The sequence below is a fragment of the Sorex araneus genome, chromosome 1 (genome assembly GCF_027595985.1).
Source record: "Sorex araneus isolate mSorAra2 chromosome 1, mSorAra2.pri, whole genome shotgun sequence".
Classification (NCBI taxonomy): domain Eukaryota; kingdom Metazoa; phylum Chordata; class Mammalia; order Eulipotyphla; family Soricidae; genus Sorex; species Sorex araneus.
Window position 1 is genome coordinate 51688057 of NC_073302.1, and position 19320 is coordinate 51707376.

Below are 19320 nucleotides of genomic sequence, written 5' to 3' on the forward strand. Positions count from 1 at the left end.
AATAGGTAACAGAGTTGTTTCAGGCATACAGTGAGTGTCCCAACACTAATCTCACTACCAGTGTCCCCAGGTTCCCTCCTACCCCACAGCCAGGCATATAACACTTATTTTACGCTACTTCTTCCGATAAAGCTTAAAGGAATGGCGAGTAGAATCACCAGAAAATAAGTCAGTAAAAGTCACTTTGTGATGATTAATTGTCCATGTTCTTAACCTTAATCGAGTAGAGGACAACCATGTGCTCCGTTAGTGAGTGCCATCCTTCCTGCCACCTGATGGGAAGTCTCTCTGTCCTCGGAAGGAGCTCTTCTCCAAAGGTTTTGCACAGAGCAGTGGTTTCAGCCTCTCTACCACTGAAGACAGGCCCTGTCTGAATGTAGGGGCGGGCCAGGCACCCCACCATGGCAGTTACTAGCCATGGTGCTGGACCAGAGGTTTGCTGACTCACCGTTGGCGAGCACTGGCAGAAGGTACCCGACAGGTTGGGGCTGGAGTGATAGCACAGCGGGTAGGGCGTTTGCCTTGCACGCGGCCGACCCGGGTTCGAATCCCAGCATCCCATATGGTCTCCTGAGCACCGCCAGGAGTAATTCCTGAGTGTAGAGCCAGGAGTAACCCCTGTGCATTGCCAGGTGTGACCCAAAAAGCAAAAAGAAAAAAAAAAAAAAGAAGGTACCCGACAGGGAGGAGGCCTCTGGGTGCTGGTGTGTGTGTTACTCCCCAAAGAGTAACACATTTCCCTCTCACAAGGCTTTTTATTCGGAAAAATAAAACTTACCCGTTGAACTTGTTCTGCAGAGATTATAGTTTGTTGCGCACTGCTCTGTTCGAATCCAGTGTTTCTGAGAACTGATAATATTGGAAAGTGGGAACTGTTGGGGATAAAAGTATCCCAAGAATTTGGGGGAGAAAATTAGTTTGACTTGGGGGGGCGGTGAATGGAGAGGACAGTGAGACTTTCTCACAAGGTTGAAAATAGGTCTCAGCTAAGGTTTGGAGACTCCAGGGACTGGAAGAGCAGCAGAAGGGACACAGTTTCATCATCTGGAGACAGTATCCAGTCCTGGTCAGCTGGCTGCTGCTTTCCATTGTTTGTCTCCCTAGCGGGTCTCAGCAGAGATTTGTGGGGAGGGAGGAACCACACTTGAACGGGAGATACGTAGTCCCTCTTGCAAGATACATTGTAACGCGACAGTGTTCCTGTGATAGTTTGTGCTTAAGACAGGCACTGCCTGGGAGGAGGACCCCAGCCTCCCTCTGCTCTCAGAGGGCTTCCTGGAGAAGCCCGGAAGCTACAGAACCTTGCCAGATGGCCAAATAAGGGCTAGGTAGGCTTGGGGGTAGTATTTTATTTTTCTGGGATGCCGGGGATCGAACCCGGGTCGGCCGCATGCATGCAAGGCAAACTGTACTATCCACTGCACTACCCACTGTACTATCGCTTCAGCCTCAAGGGGGATAGTATTTTCTGAAGATGAGAGAGGCAGGATTCTCTGCTGGAGGATGAGGTCTGAAAAGTAAGGGAAGCCCGAAGCCTGCTGTTTTGCTCAGACACACACACTCAGACTCACTGCGTCTGAAGTTCACGCTGAAGGTGCAGAGAACCCAAGTATTGATAACAGTGCAGTTCCGATGGTGTGCCCAGGCCACCCTCTGGGCCAGCTCCTCTCAAGGAGAAATGACGTTATGTTTCTCCCCTCTGCTTTGCTTCCCATGGCAATCGGGACTGGGGCACTGACTGCATTGCTGGTGCCCAGCAGAATTCCTGCCCACTGCCCAGTTCATGACGGGAACTTTCACCCTTCAGGGGCAGCTTTCCAAACCACCCAAGTTCCGACTGATGTTGTGGGGTGAGGGGCTGTGCATCCCATGGCACGACCTTCCAGACATTTTTGGGATCGTGCCTAAAAAAGTGCCTTGGGCTGGAGCGATAGCACAGCAAATAGGGCATTTGCCTTGCACACTGCCGACCCGGATTCGATTCCTCTGTCCCTCTTGGAGAGCCTGGCAAGCTACTGGGTGGGGGTGTCTAGGACACCCTACTTGTGTCTGAATTGAACCTGGGGCCATTATATGCAAGAGAAACTCATTATCCACTGTACTAACTCTTCAGTCCAATCTATTTAAATTTTAAAGGATCTGGTTTCAATTGGGATGGAGCGATAGCACAGCAGGTAGGGTGTTTGCCTTGCATGCGGCTGACCCGTGTTCGGATCCTCTGTCCCTCTTGGAGAGCCAGGCAAGCTACCGAGAGTGTCCCGCCAGTATGGCAGAGCCTGGCAAGCTACTCGTGGTGTATATGATATGCCAAAAACAGTAACAACAAGTTTCACAATGGAGACGTTACTGGTGCCCGCTCGAGCAAATTGATGAGCAATGGAATGACAGTGCTACTCTCTCTCTACTTTTGGCATTATGGCCTGCAACACAGACACTGAAAGGTCATCATGTTTGGTCCATTATCTACTTTCGGCACACATCTCCCATCCCGACTGATTCCTCCTGCCACCATTTTCTTCTCTATTCCATCTGCCCTTGTATCTCCTGTCCTTGGGTGTTAGCCTCATGTGATGTTATTCTGTACTCCACAAGCATTACTCAATTTTTTTAACAAGAAAATTAAAAGGTTTGCATTTCTTTGGATACATATCCCTTTAAATTCCATAAATTTAATTAAAATGAATAGCTGGAGAATTGAAGGCACTTTGACCAATGTTTAAAAAGCATATGGGGGGTAGCGAGTGATAATACAGCACTTGCCTTGCATGTGGCCAATCCTGACACCAAATAAGGTAACTCCAAGGCCTATCTGGAGTAATCCCCGGCAAAGATCCAAGAGTAAACACTAAGTACCGTTGGGTATAGCACCAAGATCAAAACAAAACAAAAAAAAGCACTGGGGGAGAGAAGACAGGGGTTGGGTCAATGGTGTTGCATGGCCTTGTGAACAGAGGGCAGCCCCAGAGGCCCCTAACACTGTAGTGGCCCTGGTGGTCCTGGCACAGCAGTCTGAGCGATGCTATCGCTGATGGCTTGCTCCGTTGGCTGAGCAGCGCTTAGGGTGGCTACTGGGCCCCTGAGAACCAACTGGGAACCCTGATTGCAAATAATTATCTGATGGCAAATGCTTTCTGCCCTGTAATCTTCAGCGGTGTTCAGCTCATAGGTATTGTTGTCAAATACTTTTCAGGTCTCTCCAAGAAAAATAAAAGAGTTGCAGCTTAAAGAATTTAATAACTGTCTAGGCTTGTCAAAAAGGGAATTTTGGTTTAGTTTTGTCTTGGTTGGGTTATGGGGCCACACCCAACTTTGCTTAGGACTCACTCCTTGTTTTGTGCTTAGGGGTAACTCCTCGCAGTGGAGGGACTTGGATGTGGTGCTAGTGATGGACCTGTGTTGTCACAACGAAACCAGAGGTGTGAGCGCCATTGCTCGGAAGTTTGATGCCTGTTGAGCAAGTGTGTGAACATGACAGTTAAGAGCTCTACAGCCAAAATGAGCGGACTCAACTGCAGAGGGTGACCCATCAGTTATGTGTATGAGCACTGCAACTAAAATAATTTAACCCCTGGCAAGCACTGTAGTCCAGTGTAGTACCATAATCTGATGTCTGACCCTGCCAGCATTATAGTGAAGAAATGTATGGACTGCACAGCCAGACATGTGTGCAACTCCCAGGAATTGCAACACAGTAACAACAATGAATAAGAGAGTCAGGAGATGGAATTTATTTTAAAAAGCACCAATCTGCTGTGCTCTTATATATAATAAGACCATATATAAGGTCTTATTATATCACCCAAGCAAGGGTTTGGAATTGGTGCATTGTTATTTTGAAAGTTCTGGTTCATTGAGATAGCCATTTCTTACAAATGTATGTTATATTTTAATCTGTACAATCAAGTATTTTTTTTTTTGCTAATATCATTGTTAGTTGGACTGGAGCGATAGCACAGTGGGTAGGGTGTTTGCCTTGCATGCGGCCGACCCAGGTTTGATTCCTCCGTCCTTCTTGGAGAGCCTGGCAAGCTACCGAGAGTATCTCGTCCGCACGGCAGAGCCTGGCAAGCTACCCGTGGCGTATTTAATATGCCAAAAACAGCAATAACAAGTCTCACAATGGAGATGTTACTGGTGCCTGCTCGAGCAAATCGATGAACAATGGGACGATAATGCTACAGTGCTAATATCACTTATTATGAATGAACTCAAATTATTTTATTAAATAAAATTAAATTATTAAAATATAGTAGTTATTGTCATCACAAAATGTTATTGTTGTAATGCCAATTTCTCAGTGAAAGAATGTCTAAAATTCTAATTTTCATGGAAAGCTCAACTGTTACCATTGCCAAAGAATATTTTTTCTTGAAGTGTCAGCTTCGGGGCTGGAGTGATAGCACAGCGTGTAGGGCATTTGCCTTGCATGCGACCAACCCGGGTTTGATTCCCAGCATCCTATATGGTCCCCTGAGCAGCTCCAGGGGTAATTCCTGAGTGCAAAGTCAGAAGTAACCCTTGTGCATCTCTGGGTGTGACCCCAAAAGGAAAAAAATCAGCTTCACTCTTTCAAACATCTGAGAAAATGTCTTTCTTTTTTGGGTACAGTGGTTCTTGTGCAGACCTGGTGGTTTCCATATTGAGGAAGTGAGGCATGAGTCTGTGAAGTGCTGCAGAGGTCCAGCAATACTGAGGGTCACCAGACTACACCCAGTAGTAGGTGAGGGATCATAAAATACAGCCCTTTGAGCAATTTCTGGAAAAATGGCTATTACATGCCTGCTTCTGAATGTAATCCTAAAGTTTCATCGTCATTCTTCCAAGTAAAGAATCAATTCTGTGAACAGAATGACTAGCTAAGCTCACAGGTCAATTAGGTAGATACATAGGTACATCTCCCAAAACAATCATCCTATCACGCAGCAGAAGTGCTTATCACCCAGAATATTAAAAACAGTCATAGAAAATAGTAAAAAAGATATATCCAACTGTCAAAAATGAATAAAGGGAATTTTCCACTGTTTTGTCAAGAGCCATTGTCATTGTCACTGTTATCCCATTGCTCATCAATTTGCTTGAATGGGCATCAGTAACGTCTCCATTGTGAGACTTGTTACTGTTTTTGGCATCTTGAATATGCCATGGGTAGCTTTGCCAGGCTCTGCCGTGCGGGCAGGATACTCTCGGTAGCTTGCCGGGCTCTCTGAGATGGGCGGAAGAATCGAACTCAGGTGGGCTACATGCAAGGCAAACGCCCTACCCGCTGTGCTATCGCTCCAGCCCTTATCAAGAGCATTATTTTTAAATTACTTTTAATTATTGTAACACTGGTTTATGACTGTATATAGGTTCAGATAAGCAGCATTGTAAATCAATGTTTGTATAAATTGCTTTGATTTTGACAACCAAACTTTAAATTCAGCCTTTATCATAACTGACACCTTTTATCTCATTTGCCTGCCCCCCCCCCCATGCCCTTTGCTTTCCCTTCTGATAACCACTCTCATTCACTCTTGTGGTCTAAGAGCTTTTGCTTCTTTTTGTTTGTTCATTTGTTTCTTTTTTTAATTCTTGATAAGTCAATGCAATTTGAGATGCAAATGTTGTAATCAGCATTGTAATACAACATTATTTATACCTTTTTGGTGTGTGCCCTTGAATATCAATGTGTATATATATTTTATTAACTTTGCTACTGAAAGCCTAATTCTGCCTTTCACCACACAGTTGTCTTTGTTTTCCTGATTTAATCCTTTTCTCCTTCACTTCTGATAGCTACTTCTGATCTTATAGTCTAAAATTCTATATTTCTTTTACTTAATTCATTGGTTTGGTATCTCCATATGCCACAAATGAGTAAAATTACCTTGCTTCTCTCCCTCTAATTTATTTCACTAAGCACAATATTTTCTAAGACTGTCCACATTGCTATAAATGGCAGATTTTATCTTTCTTATAGTGGACTACTAGAAAAAAATGTATACACAGATATGTATTTTATATGCTGTTGCTGGGTATTTAGATTGTTTCCAACTTTTAGCTATTATTAATAATGAACATGGCATCAAGGACATTCTTTTTAAAAAATTTTTATTAGTGAATCACAGTGAGGTACAGTTACAAATTTATGAACTTTCATGTTTGCATTTTGTTTACATCCCTCCACCAGTGCCCGTTCTCCTCCACCAATGTTCCCAGTATACCTCCCATGAAATTTGCAGTTAAGTGGATCAATATGGAAAGTATCATGTTGAATGAAATGAGTCAGAAAGAAAGAGACAGACATAGAAAGATCGCACTCATCTGTGGAATATAAAGTATCAGAATGGGAGACTAAAATCCCAAGAGTAGTAGAGACAAGAACCAGGAGGTCTGCCCCATAGCTTGGAAATTGGTCCCACATGCTGGGGGAAAAGGCAGCTGAGATAGAGAAGGGAACACCTAGTAGAGAATGTTGGGAGGACCCACTTGGGTTGAAAGCTGCATGCCGAAAGTAGACTAAGGACATTCTTTTTTTTTTTCAGTCTTTTGTTATTTTTTTAAAATTTTATTGAATCACTGTGAGATAGTTACAAGCTTTCATGTTTGGGTTACAATCACACAATGATCAAATACCCATCCCTCCCTCCACCAGTTGAAACCAGCACTGTAGCACTGTAGCACTGTTGTCCCATTGTTCATCGATTTGCTCGAATGGGCACCGTGAGACTTGTTGTTACTATTTTTGGCATATCAAATATGCCACAGGTAGCTTGCTAGGCTCTGCTATGCGGGCAGGATACTCTTGGTAGCTTGCCTGGCTCTCTGAGAGGGACAGAAGATTCGAACTTGGGTCGGCCACATGCAAGGCAAACCACCCTACCTGCTGTGCTATTGCTCCAGCCCAATTGAAACCATATCATTTGAAATTTAAATAGATTGGACTGAAGAGGTAGTACAGTGGATAATGAGTTTCTCTTGTATATAATGGCCTCAGATTCAATTCTGACACAATATAGGGTGTCCTAGGCACCCCCACCCAGTCACACCCTGGTATACTCAGTTTTGTGAGCCAGATCTGTTTCTATTGCTTTTGGCAATTTGTTATTCCTTTACTATTTTTCTTTACATCTCACATATGAGAGAGATCATTGTTTCTTTCCTTTTGACTAACTTCACTCAGCATGATACTCTCCAGATCATGGTTTTATCTTTTCTTTTCTTATAGCTGAGTAGTATTCTATTGTATATATGTACCAACGTTTCTTTATTCAGTCATCTATTCTTGGACACTTGGGTTGTGTCCAGATGTTGGCTATTGTGAAACATACTGCAGTGAACACAGGAGTACAAAAGTCTTTTCTGAAGAGTTTTTGGACCCATGGGATAAATGTCAACAAGTGGGATTGCTCGGTGCCATGAAAACTCAGGTTTTTGTAAGTGTAATTGTTTTCCAAAAAGGTTGAATTAGTACATCCCCAGCAACAGTAGATAAAGGTTACTTCCACACAAACGCTAGTTGTTTTGCTTTTTTAATATGTCTTAGGCTCACAAGTATGAGGCAATATCTCATTGTTTTTAAATTTAAATTTATTTATTTTTTTAATTAGTGAGTCACAGTGAGGGTACAGTTACAGATTCACATATTTTCGTGCTTGTTTTTCCCTCATGCAATGTTTGAGAGCCCATCCCTCCACCAATGTCCATTCTCCACCACCAATGAAGCCAGTATCCCTCCCACCCCCACAACCCTATCCCCCCCACCCCACCCCGCCTCTGTGGCGGTCCATTCCAATTAGATATCTCTCTTCCCTTTTGGGTGTTGTGGTTTGCAATAGGGGTATTGAGTGGTCATCCTGTTCAGTCTCTAGTCTACTTTCAGCACACATCTCCCTTCCCGAGCAGGATCTCCAATCACATATTACTTGGTGTTCCCTTCTCTATCTGGGATGACTTTCCCCCAGCGTGTGAGGCCAGCTTCCAAGCTATGGAGTATATAGTATATAATACCTCCTGGTATTATATACTAGTATATAATAGCATGTATATAATAGTATATAATACCTCCTGGTATTATATACTATTATTCTTGGGTATTAGTCTCCTACTCTGTTGTTTTATATTCCGCAGATGAGTGCAATCTTTCTATGTCTGTCCCTCTCTTTCTGGCTTATTTCACTTAGCATGATACTTTCCATGTTGATCCACTTATATGCAAATTTCATGCAGCTGCATAGTATTCCATTGTGTAGATGTACCAAAGTTTCTTTAACCAGTCATCTGTTCTCGGGCACTTGAGTTTTTTCCAGATTCTGGCTATTGTAAACAGTGCTGTGATGAACATATAAGTGCAGATATCATTTCAACTATACTTTTTTGTTTCTCCAGGATATATCCCCAGAAGTGGTATTGCTGGATCAAATGGAAGCTCAATTCTAATTTTTTGGGAAGCGTCCATATTGTTTTCCAAAGGGGCTGGACCAGTCTGCATTCCCACCAGCAGTGTAAAAGGGTCCCTTTCTCCCCACATCCTCTCCAACAGCGGTTACTTTTGTTCTTTTGGATGTGTGCCATTCTCTGTGGTGTGAGGTGGTATCTCATGGTTGTTTTGATTTGCATCTCCCTGATGATTAGTGATGCAGAGCATTTTTTCATGTGCCTTTTGGCCATTCTATCTCTTCCTTGGAAAAGTTTCTGTTCATTTCTTCAGCCCATTTTCTGATGGGGTTGGATGTTTTCTTCTTGTAGAGTTCAACCAGTGCTTTATATACCCTTGATATCAACCCTTTATTGGATGGGTATTGGGTGAATATCCTTTCCCATTCTGTAGATTGCCTTTGTATTCTGGTCACTGTGTCTTTTGCGATGCAGAAGGTTTTTAGTTTAATATAGTCCCATTTGCTTATCTCTGTTTCTACTTGATTGCTTAGTTCCGTGTCATCTTTGAAGATACCTTTAGCTTCAATATCGTGAAGAGTTTTGCCGCCCTTGTCTTTGATGTACCTTATGGATTGTAGTCTGATGTTGAGGTCTTTAATCCATTTTGATCTGATTTTTGTGCATGGTGTCAGGTTGAGGTCTAAGCCCATTCTTTTGCATGTGGTTGTCCAGTTGTGCCAGCGCCATTTGTTGAAGAGGCTTTCCTTGCTCCATTTCAAAGATTTGAAATGGAGCTTTCAAATCTTTGCCCCCTTATCAAAGATTACATGATCATACATTTGGGGTTGTGTGTAGGGATATTCTGCTCTGTTCCATTGGTCTGATGTTCTGCCTTTGTTCCAGTACCATGCTGTTTTAATTGTAACTGCTTTGTAGTAAAGTTTAAGGTTGGGGATGGTGATGCCTCCCATCATCTTTTTCCTAAGAATTGTTTTAGCTATCCGTGGGCATTTATTGTTCCATATGAATTTCAGGATTGCTTGATTCATTTATTTGAAGAACGTCATGGGTATCCTTAGAGGGATCACATTAAATCTGTATAATGCTTTGGGGAGTATAAGGCAATATTTCATTGTTGTTTTGATTCACATTTCCCGGTGATAAGGGATGCAGAGCACTGTTTCATATACATACTGGCCATTTGAATGTCTTCTTTGAGGAAGCTTTTGTTCATCTCTTCATCCTATTTTTGGATGAGGTTGTGTTTTTTTCTTGTTAAGTTTTATAAGAGCTTTATATATCTAGGATATTAATCCTCTGTCAGGTGAGTGATGGGCAAATATTTTTCTCCCAGTCCATGAGGTGTCTTTTTATTATGAACATTATTTCTTTTACAGCACAGATGCTTCTGAATTTGAACCATCCTATTTGTTTATCTCTGTTTCCTTTAGTTTGGCCAATGACATTGAGTCATTGAAGATGCTTCTAGAACTGATATTCACCACCTAAGTCTCTGTCCCCTAGATCCTCCCTCTTCTTTCTACTCAATATGCTGTCTAACAGTATCCCAGTCCCTTCCCCGGTTGCCCCCCATCCCCACCTCGAATCCTTGTCCATCCCAAGCCTCTCTCTCAACACAATTCTTTCAGTGTATAGGGCTGTGATTTTCCAGATGAGAAAAGGTTGCTCTTCAGTTTGTTCTACCCTGGACCGTGTGGCCACTACACTAGACACACTTATTCCTCCTGTGCTAAACTCACAGAACCAGAGGTAGCTCTGATTACTACCAAAATTTTATTGAATTTTATGTGACTAAAACTTTATTCCTAGCTCTGACAAGAAAGTCTTTATAGGGCAGTGGTATTGGTAGTAAAAAAAAAATTATAGAGTCTTAATTGCAGCCAGAGGAGAGGCAAAACTTAGACTACAATGGAAGCAGTTCCGTAATCCATACAGGGCCTCAAAATCACAAACCAGAAGCAGCAAAAAGTCACTGGGAGAGAATCAGCAGAAAAAGAAAAGAACAGCACTCAGCCAAATACATCAGAGAGCTTGGCAGGGGCACAAGGGCAAGCTATAAAGATTCACCCTCAGAGAACAGCAGACACAGTGGGGAAGCCAGGCTGAAGCCCCCCAAGCTCAATGTGTGGTAATTCCTCAACTCTTACAATTAGCTTGGTGTTTCTTATAGATCTTCTTCATTTCCTTCTAAGTCTTTCCTTCCATATGACCGCTGATGTTAATTTTTTTGCAGGTTTTTAATTTTTTTTGGAAGTTAACATGCAAATAGGAAATGGAAAAAAGAAGCAAAGAATGGTCACACATAATTACACGCAGTTATGTCTGACATGTCCTTGTAGGTCCTATTTACCTACACAACTAAACATCCATTATGTTATTAAGATCATATGTTTATATATCATGCTTCTTTATGTACCATGAATATTTACCATTTCAAAATCCCAAAGCTAAAGAGTATCTGGTAAACAAAAATACACAACACTAGCTGGAAGGAAAAATTTTAATTCAGCCTTTCTTCACAATGAAAATTTCTTTTTTTTGGGGGGGGGGTCACACCTGGCGATGCTCAGGGGTTACTCCTGGCAGTGCTCAGGGGACCATATGGGATGCTGGGAATTGAACCTGGGTCAGCTGCATGCAAGGCAAATGCCCTACCCCCTGTGCTATCACTCCAGCCCCCAGCCACGAAAATTTCTTAAAAGGCAAAAATGGCAGCAAGGCCTCTAGATAAAGAAATTGGCATAGTTCCAATTAAAACACTGCATTCCCTATAATGTTAAAGTGAAAATGAGATAAAAGTAACCCAGTAACAAAGTATAAGCTTCTAAGAGAATTATTCACTCATTCTAGTAAAATGTTAGTAAGGAACCTATTGCAATTGAAGTACTGACACTGTGTTCCTGTACGCAGCCAGAGAAGCATCAAACCAACCAGCAACATCCAATGTGACCAGAACAGCCCCTTCCCCTGCAAGTCACTCCCCCCTGTGCTGCCAACCGCAAAAACAAAACTTGATGTTTTATTACTCAGAGATGGTTTAACAAGGTGATGTCTGAGAAGCTCCCTTTCTATCAGTTACAACAGATATATACAAATTGGGTTAATTCACTAAGTTCTACTTTTTATCATACATTGTCACCCACTGATGTAATTTTATCTTCTGATAGTCTTTAAGTTTTTTTAAAAAATTAATATTTAAGTTCTATTTAAGTAATATTTAAGTTCTATTAGGTAGTATTTGGACTGGAGCGATAGCACAGCGGATAGGGCTTTTGCCTTGCACATGGCTGACCCGGGTTCGATTCCTCCATCCCTCTAGGAGAGCCCGGCAAGCTACCAAGAGTATCCTACTCGCACGGCAGAGCCTGGCAAGCTACCCGTGGCATATTTGATATGGCAAAAACAGTAACAAGTCTCACAATGGAGACGTTACTGGTGCCCGTTCGAGCAAATCGATGAGCAATGGGACGACAGTGCTACAGTGCTAGGTAATATTTAAGTTCTGATATTCTTTCCGCTGTAAATTTGAGCCTACTTGTTAAGCCTCCCATGTAGATTGAATTTCATCCAAAGAACTTTTCACACCCTGCTTCTAATGTTTGGAAATTTTAAAAATATCTTTTAGACTCTCTGATGAAGAACTCCTTTCCCCCACGGAAACATCTTGTACTTGCTTCCTTTCTTGTGTTTATTTGAAAATAACTAGATTGGTTAAGTCTTGTTATGATGGTTATTCTCCCTTCTTTCTGTGTCATCTCCTCTAATCTGTGACCTTAAGTTTACCTTCCAGAGATTCATCATTTTTTCTGAAGAATCTTATCTTACTTTTCAACAGCTGCCTGAAAAATATTTCTGCTTGAACATTTGGGTTAGCTGTATTTGTTTTCCTGCAGGTGGCGCTGTGGCACTAGTGTTAGAATGCTCCTTTGTTTCTAACAAAGAATTCTTCGAAGGGGTGGAGTGGGTGGAAAGTAGGAGAAGACCTTGGGACTTTGATGGAGGAACGCTGACACTTTGGAAGTGGGTGTGATATTGGAACATTGCATGCCTGAAACTTTAGTATTAACAATACTGTAAGTCGTTGTAGCAGAATAAAAGAATTCTTTGATTTCCTTCTGCTAGTGCTGTTACTGAAAGCTGGGGGGCAGTAGTGACAAGAAGATAGAAAACCTCAGTCATTAAGTTGCAGTGTTAGCAGTGGCATAATTAAAAGGGAGCAGCACAGAACATGCTCCCTGTTGCTATTCATGCCAAAAAGTTCACCTTACACTCTCCAGCTCCGTGTCAAGCTGGGTATCTGCACCACTCCCTCGCAGGGGACAGGAGAGGGACCTCACCCACTCTGCTTATAGTTAGTTCCATTTTCAAGTTTTAATTTAAGTTTTGCTGTTTGGGTCTCAGAGCTCAGTTTCCGGTAGCGGTGCTGTCTTCCACAAAGTCTGATTGAAAGGTGGCAAGTTGGACAGGTCTGCTAGATTTTACAGCAGTTGGTGTATGCCATGTTGCTTGGGTATCTCTCCACTTATTATCCCCCTCGTGACCCCCCACCCTATTTCTTTCTGTACCACAATCATACACCTTCAGCTATCAAGACACATGTGTCTTTCAGACAGATATGTTTGTGGGTGGGTGAAGGTTTTTCTCTATGATTGATTGTTGATTTGGGTTAAGCTTTAAAGGAGACTTTGCTTGCTAGCATCTATTCTACACTGAGGGTCTCTCCCACAGGTACTCATTGCTCATTTTGTCCAGGTTCTCTGGTAAGTATATGGCACCATTCAGTCGTCATTGACCCAATAAAATTAATAATTATAATTTTCTTAGAATAGAGAAGCAAACCAAGGATTCAAAGTAACAAAAACAGTGACATACAGTAGCTGTGGCATAAACCCAGGACACCTAGCCCAGATTCTACTCTCCGTCACTAGAATGTGCTGTTTTTCTCTGACAACATTCTTTTTGTGGTCCAATTAAGCAGTTTCCAGTTTCATGTACAAAAGCAGTATTCACTCATCCCTGAGGCATTACTATATACTTAAATAAGAAACAATTCCCTACACTTGCTAAATTCTACTCCTGTGTTTTAAATGATGCATTTTTGAGCTTCCTGTTTGAATCTTTGGATCTTTGAAGCTCCCTGTTTCCATTTGAGCTATATTCAGAAATTATTCTTGGAGTTAAAACATCTATTTAAATTTATTCTTTCTATCTTTACTTTTAGGGCTGGAGCGATAGCATAGCGGGTAGGGCACTTGCCTTGCATGCAGCAGACCCGGGTTCGATTCCTCAGAGAACCCAGCAAGCTACCAAGAGTATCTCACCCGTGTGGCAGAGCCTGCAAGCTACCCCTGGCGAATTTGATATGCTAAAAACAGTAACAACAAGTCTCATAATGGAGACGTTACTGGTGCCCGCTTGAGCAAATCGATGAGCAATGGGATGACAGTGACAATGATCTTTACTTTTAGAGACTATCATTTCTAATACATTCTCTGAATTCTAGGTTGACTCACTTTTTTCTGTGAGGCAGAGAGTCTCCATGTTCCTTATGTGGCACCTTGCTGGAAACCCAGGATGCAGCCTGGCTGCCCTTAAGGAGCTCACAGTGTAGCAGTGTAGTCAAAGGTTAAACAAACAGATTGATTACTTAATTATGATCATACAGTGTATAGCTAAGAAAAAAATTCTTAAGGCTAATGAGTAATGCAGAGGTAGAACACAGCAGTGACAGAGTACCACTTACTTGATAAATCAAGGTTTTTAACAAATTAAGTAACCTCTCTGAGTTTTCTGTTTCCTCATTTGCAAAATGTAAATAATTATAATAATTATCCCATAGGGAAGCTGCGATGATTAAATGAAATGTTTGTTAAACATCATGCTGAAAGTCTATATATGTATAAAATTGGTGCCATTAGTATAAAATAATCCATAGATTACTGATTGAACGATGATATGTCATGACAACTTCTGAATACACTTCAGCTCCATTTCAGAAGGTCATTAATAAGATATTACTTGTCAATGGGAGATGGAAGATGTGATGTTGTAATCTGCATTATCATGTGATGACCGAGCCAAAATTTTCACTGTGAATGGTAGTACGTGGTAGTATACCAAGAAAGAATATCACTCAGGCAAATGTGAATCTTCCAGGGAAACTGACAACTTGCAAAGGACCTGACAGAGGACCTGCACACTAGTTTGTCCCTTAAACATATCTTCAGTGACTTTAGATCTACTCTGGTGATATATTTAATGTATAAATACAATACTGTTTTGTATTTTGCAGGGTTTTATGCATGAAACATTCTAACCCCACACCCTTCACCAGAGTTTCAGCTTCCCTCCATGTTTGTCCCCGTGTCCCCAGTCTTGTCCTCACTCCCCCCACCCCATCCTATAGTGATAAGCTTCCTGCTAAAGACCAGTTCTTATCTCTGTTGCCTTTGGGTATTTGTTTATTCTCTTAAAAAATGCAAATAATACCTTGCTTGCATAAATTGAGTCAAATTAGATAATGTATGAAATACAGAACAATACTTGGCTCTTAGAATGAATTGTTATTAAAAACGAGGAAACTGACTTGAATTTGTCAGTTGTTTTTGTCAATGTGAGTTCTCATTTCCCCCTTGTTTTAACTTATCTTTGCTCCTTCCATATAACACTTGCAAGGTGTTGTCTTGTGCTGTTAATAAATATTTTACTTCCAAAATCTACATAATATTCAAATACAAGTATTCCTGGCCTCTTCCTGGTGCCCTTGAATACAAATGCCCTACTTGTGTCTGTAGGGTCTTGTGTTAAGTTCATTGAGGTTAAGGATAAGGAAAGACAACCAAGCTATGAAGCTACTCAAAGACAAACAGTCTTAATCAACTCTGCAGAGGGAGACAAGAGGAGCAAGCCAGCTGGATTTTACAGGGAGAAGGTAAGAGACATGTGGAACCAGAAACTGTTTGATGAGTAAGGAACTGAAACAAATCTCTTATGTCTACACATAGTTACAAAAACATGAATGTATTATCCTTGTAAAACTTTCTATTTCAAGCAATATATTCTAATTAAAAGCCCACTCTTGACATTGTAGAATTTCTAACTCAACCTCATATTACTAATTAATATTATTCTAGACATTTTACCATTTACTTAGTAAATATGCATATATATTTCAAAATATTTGCTGTATACAATATTATTGTTATTATTCTATATATAGATTCTCTTTTTACTTTCTAATACTTTTTGAAGATTTTTTCTCTATTAATATTACAAATCTGCCGTAATTTTTTAAAATCACTCACCATGTATTCATGTAGAAGTCTAATGCATTTATAATCCATACCTCAACAAATTGTTGACATGGAACTTGACAAACTGACTATAATAATCTATCCAAAGACAATTTTGTAAGAAAGTCTAAGAATACTTGTGAAAGGAATAAAAATACAGATAAACATTGACTGTCAAATATTAAGTGCTCTTCTAAGTCTATAGAAATATTGTTTTATGAATAAATTGAATAAGAAAACATTTTTTTAATTTAATAGTTTATTTTTAATTAGTGAGTCAACGTGAGGGTACAGTTACAGATTTATACATTTTTGTGCTCATGTTTCTCCCTTACAAAGTTTGATAACCCATCCCTTCACCAGTGCCCATTCTCCACCACCAGTAAACCCAACATCCCTCCCCCCCCTCCCCAGTCCTGTCTCCCCCCACCCCACACTGCCACTATGGCAGGGTATTCCCTTTTGTTCTCTCTTTCTGATTAGGTGTTGTGGTTTGCAATAAAGGTGTTGAGTGGCCATTGTGTTCAGTCTCTAGTCTATATTGGGCCCACATCATCTTTCCCCCACATGAACTCCAATCACATTTTACTTGGTGTTCCCTTCTCTGAGTTGCCCAGAATGAGAGAACAGCCTCCAAGCCATGGAGACAACCTCCTGGTACTTATTTATACTATTCTTGGGTGTTAGTCTTATAGTCCATTACTCTATAGTCCACAGATGAGTGCAATCTTCCTATGTCTGTCTCTCTCTTTCTGACTCATTTCACTTAGCATAATACTTTCCATGCTGATCCACTTATATGCAAACGTCATGACCTCATTTTTTCTAACAGCTGCATAGTATTCCATTGTATAGATGTACCAGAGTTTCTTCAACCAGTCATCTGAATAAGAAAACATATTAAGGTTAAAGATAAGACTATCGAACATAATGAATCTTTTTGTATAATGAAAGTGCAACTTTTAAGCCAGTGGGTGTTGAGGAAATTGGCTAATCATGAAAAAGTCAGGGAAACCTTTAACCCTGTGTTTTTTTCCCCATTTTTAAAAAATGAATCACTGTGAGATACAGTTACAGATTTACAAACTTTCATGATTATGTTTCAGTCATACAATGATTGAGTACCCATCCCTCCACTAGTGCCCATTCGTCACCATTTATGTTCCCAGTATCCCTCCCTTCAACCCCATTCTGTTGCAGGCACATTCCCTTCTACTCACTCTCTCCTTTTGGGTATCATGGCTCACAATATGGGTACTAACTGGCCATCATGTTCAGTTCATAGTCTACTTTCAGCACACATCTCCCATCCTGAGCAAGCCCTCCAAGCATCATTTACTTGGTGGTCCCTTCCCTATCTCAGCTGCCTTTTCTTCCAACATGTGAGGCCAACTTCCAAGCCATGGACTGAACCTCCTGACCCTAATCTCTATTATCCTTGGGTGTTAGTCTCCCATTATGTTACTTTATATTCCACAAATGAGTGTAGTAATTCAGTCCAAGTATTGCTATGCAAAGCAAATGCTCTGAGGCTAAGCAACATTCGCAGGTCATGTTATTAAGCTTTCTTCTTGCTAATTTAGGTCTTACTTTTTAACAAAAAGTAAGCAGGGAGAGACATTACATGTTAGCTTTAGGGAAACGGAACAATTAAGAGAAATACATCTTGAGGAAAGGATTTCAGGCCTTATCCCTTTTATTAGCATGTAAACATCCACATGGGTTGATCTTTAGTGTGCAGTATCTCTGACAGTACATGTAAAACCAGAGTCTCAGAGACACCACGTTTAGCTGCAGCTTTGTGTTGCTGATCTAATCCTGTAGCTGCCGTCATCTGGGGATTATGAATAAGTATTTGTAATCACTAGCTTCTATAAATCAAGTTATAGGTTGCTTAGAGAAAAAAGTATTCCTTCTAGATTCAGTAGCATTAATCAGACATTGATTAACATTACCATTGATTAAGCCCCTTTTTTAAGCCTTAATTGGCTAAGTCATAGCTTTTTAACTTCTGTGGGGGATTGGAGTCACCTACTAAGATCAGTGTTTGGTTTTTCATCTTGTTGCTTGCTAGCTTAGTGAACCACACAAACAGAATTTTAAGAAATCTTGAATTATTATTAACGTTCTAGATAGATTCCAATAGCTTACTTATAATGGGGTTTGATTTGCTAATATTTAGCATGGTATTTTTTGTCTTCATGCTAAAATGTAAGAGTGTCCTATGAATTTGCTCTTCAGGTTATATCAGCTTTGTAAAGTGAATTAACAACTATATCTCTTCCCATTCTTTATTAAAGTAGGAACTAAATATGTTTATTAACTAATATATGGAATAATTTTCCACTTTGCTCTTTTTTTCTTGATAATCCAGTGAAGAACCAGCAGACCATTCTGCAATTTAAAGGCTTTTTGTGATAGAGTTTGATTTCTTTTAAATGTAACTCCATAAGGGAATAAAGTAGGAAAACCTAGGGCTGGCACAATAGTACAGTGGGTAGGGTATTTTCCTTGCACATGACCAACCTGGGTTTGATCCTGAACATCCCCTATGCACCTACCAATCACCCATCCCCCACCTCACCAGCACCATCAGGAACAATTCCTGAGTGCAGAGCCAGGAGTAATCTCTGAGCATCACTGGGTATGGCCCCCAAACAAAAACAAAACAAAACAACAACAAAGAAATAGCAAGATCTTCATATGGTCTAAAATAAGATCTTATTTAGGCAAATTGCTCTATTTTTGATTTTATTTTTCTTCCTTGTTCACATTGCTAGGCAATGTGCTAATACATGCAATAAGTGCCCAAATTCTTGTTCCATGAACTAATTTAAATAAACCTTCAGAAAATAGTGCTGAGACAACCCCCTTGCTGTGTAGTATCTGGAAGCATTAGAAAGCACACAATCTGATCATAATATTTATTTAATTAAGAAAGCTTAAATTCTCACAATGGACTAAACACTGGGCTAATGACTGGCAATTATACAAAGTTTGGACACAGAAAAAGAATCAGTTACGGAATAGAATAAATGTTCAAATGGTGGTGATGCATTTGCAAAAACCAAAGGTGTGGTTGGGTGGTGAGTGGGCGAAGTGTTTAGAAGTAGAGACACCATCAGATAATTGATTTTTAAGGGCTAATAAGTAGATATAGAAGGACAGTAAGGATGGGGCAATAGAAGGAAGAGAAATATGCATTTGGATAAAAAAGCTAAATTAAAAGACTTGGAAACTTGGAGATTTTATAAAAGAGATTTTATGGGTACAAGATCAAGTTTCCTTCCCCACAAAGAAGCTAGAACTGAGACATGAAAAAGTTATACTAGACATTTTAAGGCACCTGCAAAAACTGGGAGCCCAATTCTTTTTCTTTTTTTAAATTTCTTTTTATTTTCTTTTGTTTAGGTTTTTAGGTCACACCTCAAAGTTCTCAGAGACTACTCTCAGCTTGTTGCTCAACTGGGGTCACTTTCCTAGGGATGCTTGGGAGAACCAGGTGATACAGAGACTCGAACCTAGTCTTTCTTTGTTCGAAGCATGTGTACTTTGTTTTTCTAAAATTCTGAAGTCAACAAACTTTTTTTTTAATAGTCTCCCCAGCCCTGCTAAATTTTGTAAAATAAGAAAGGTAATGATGTCTCAC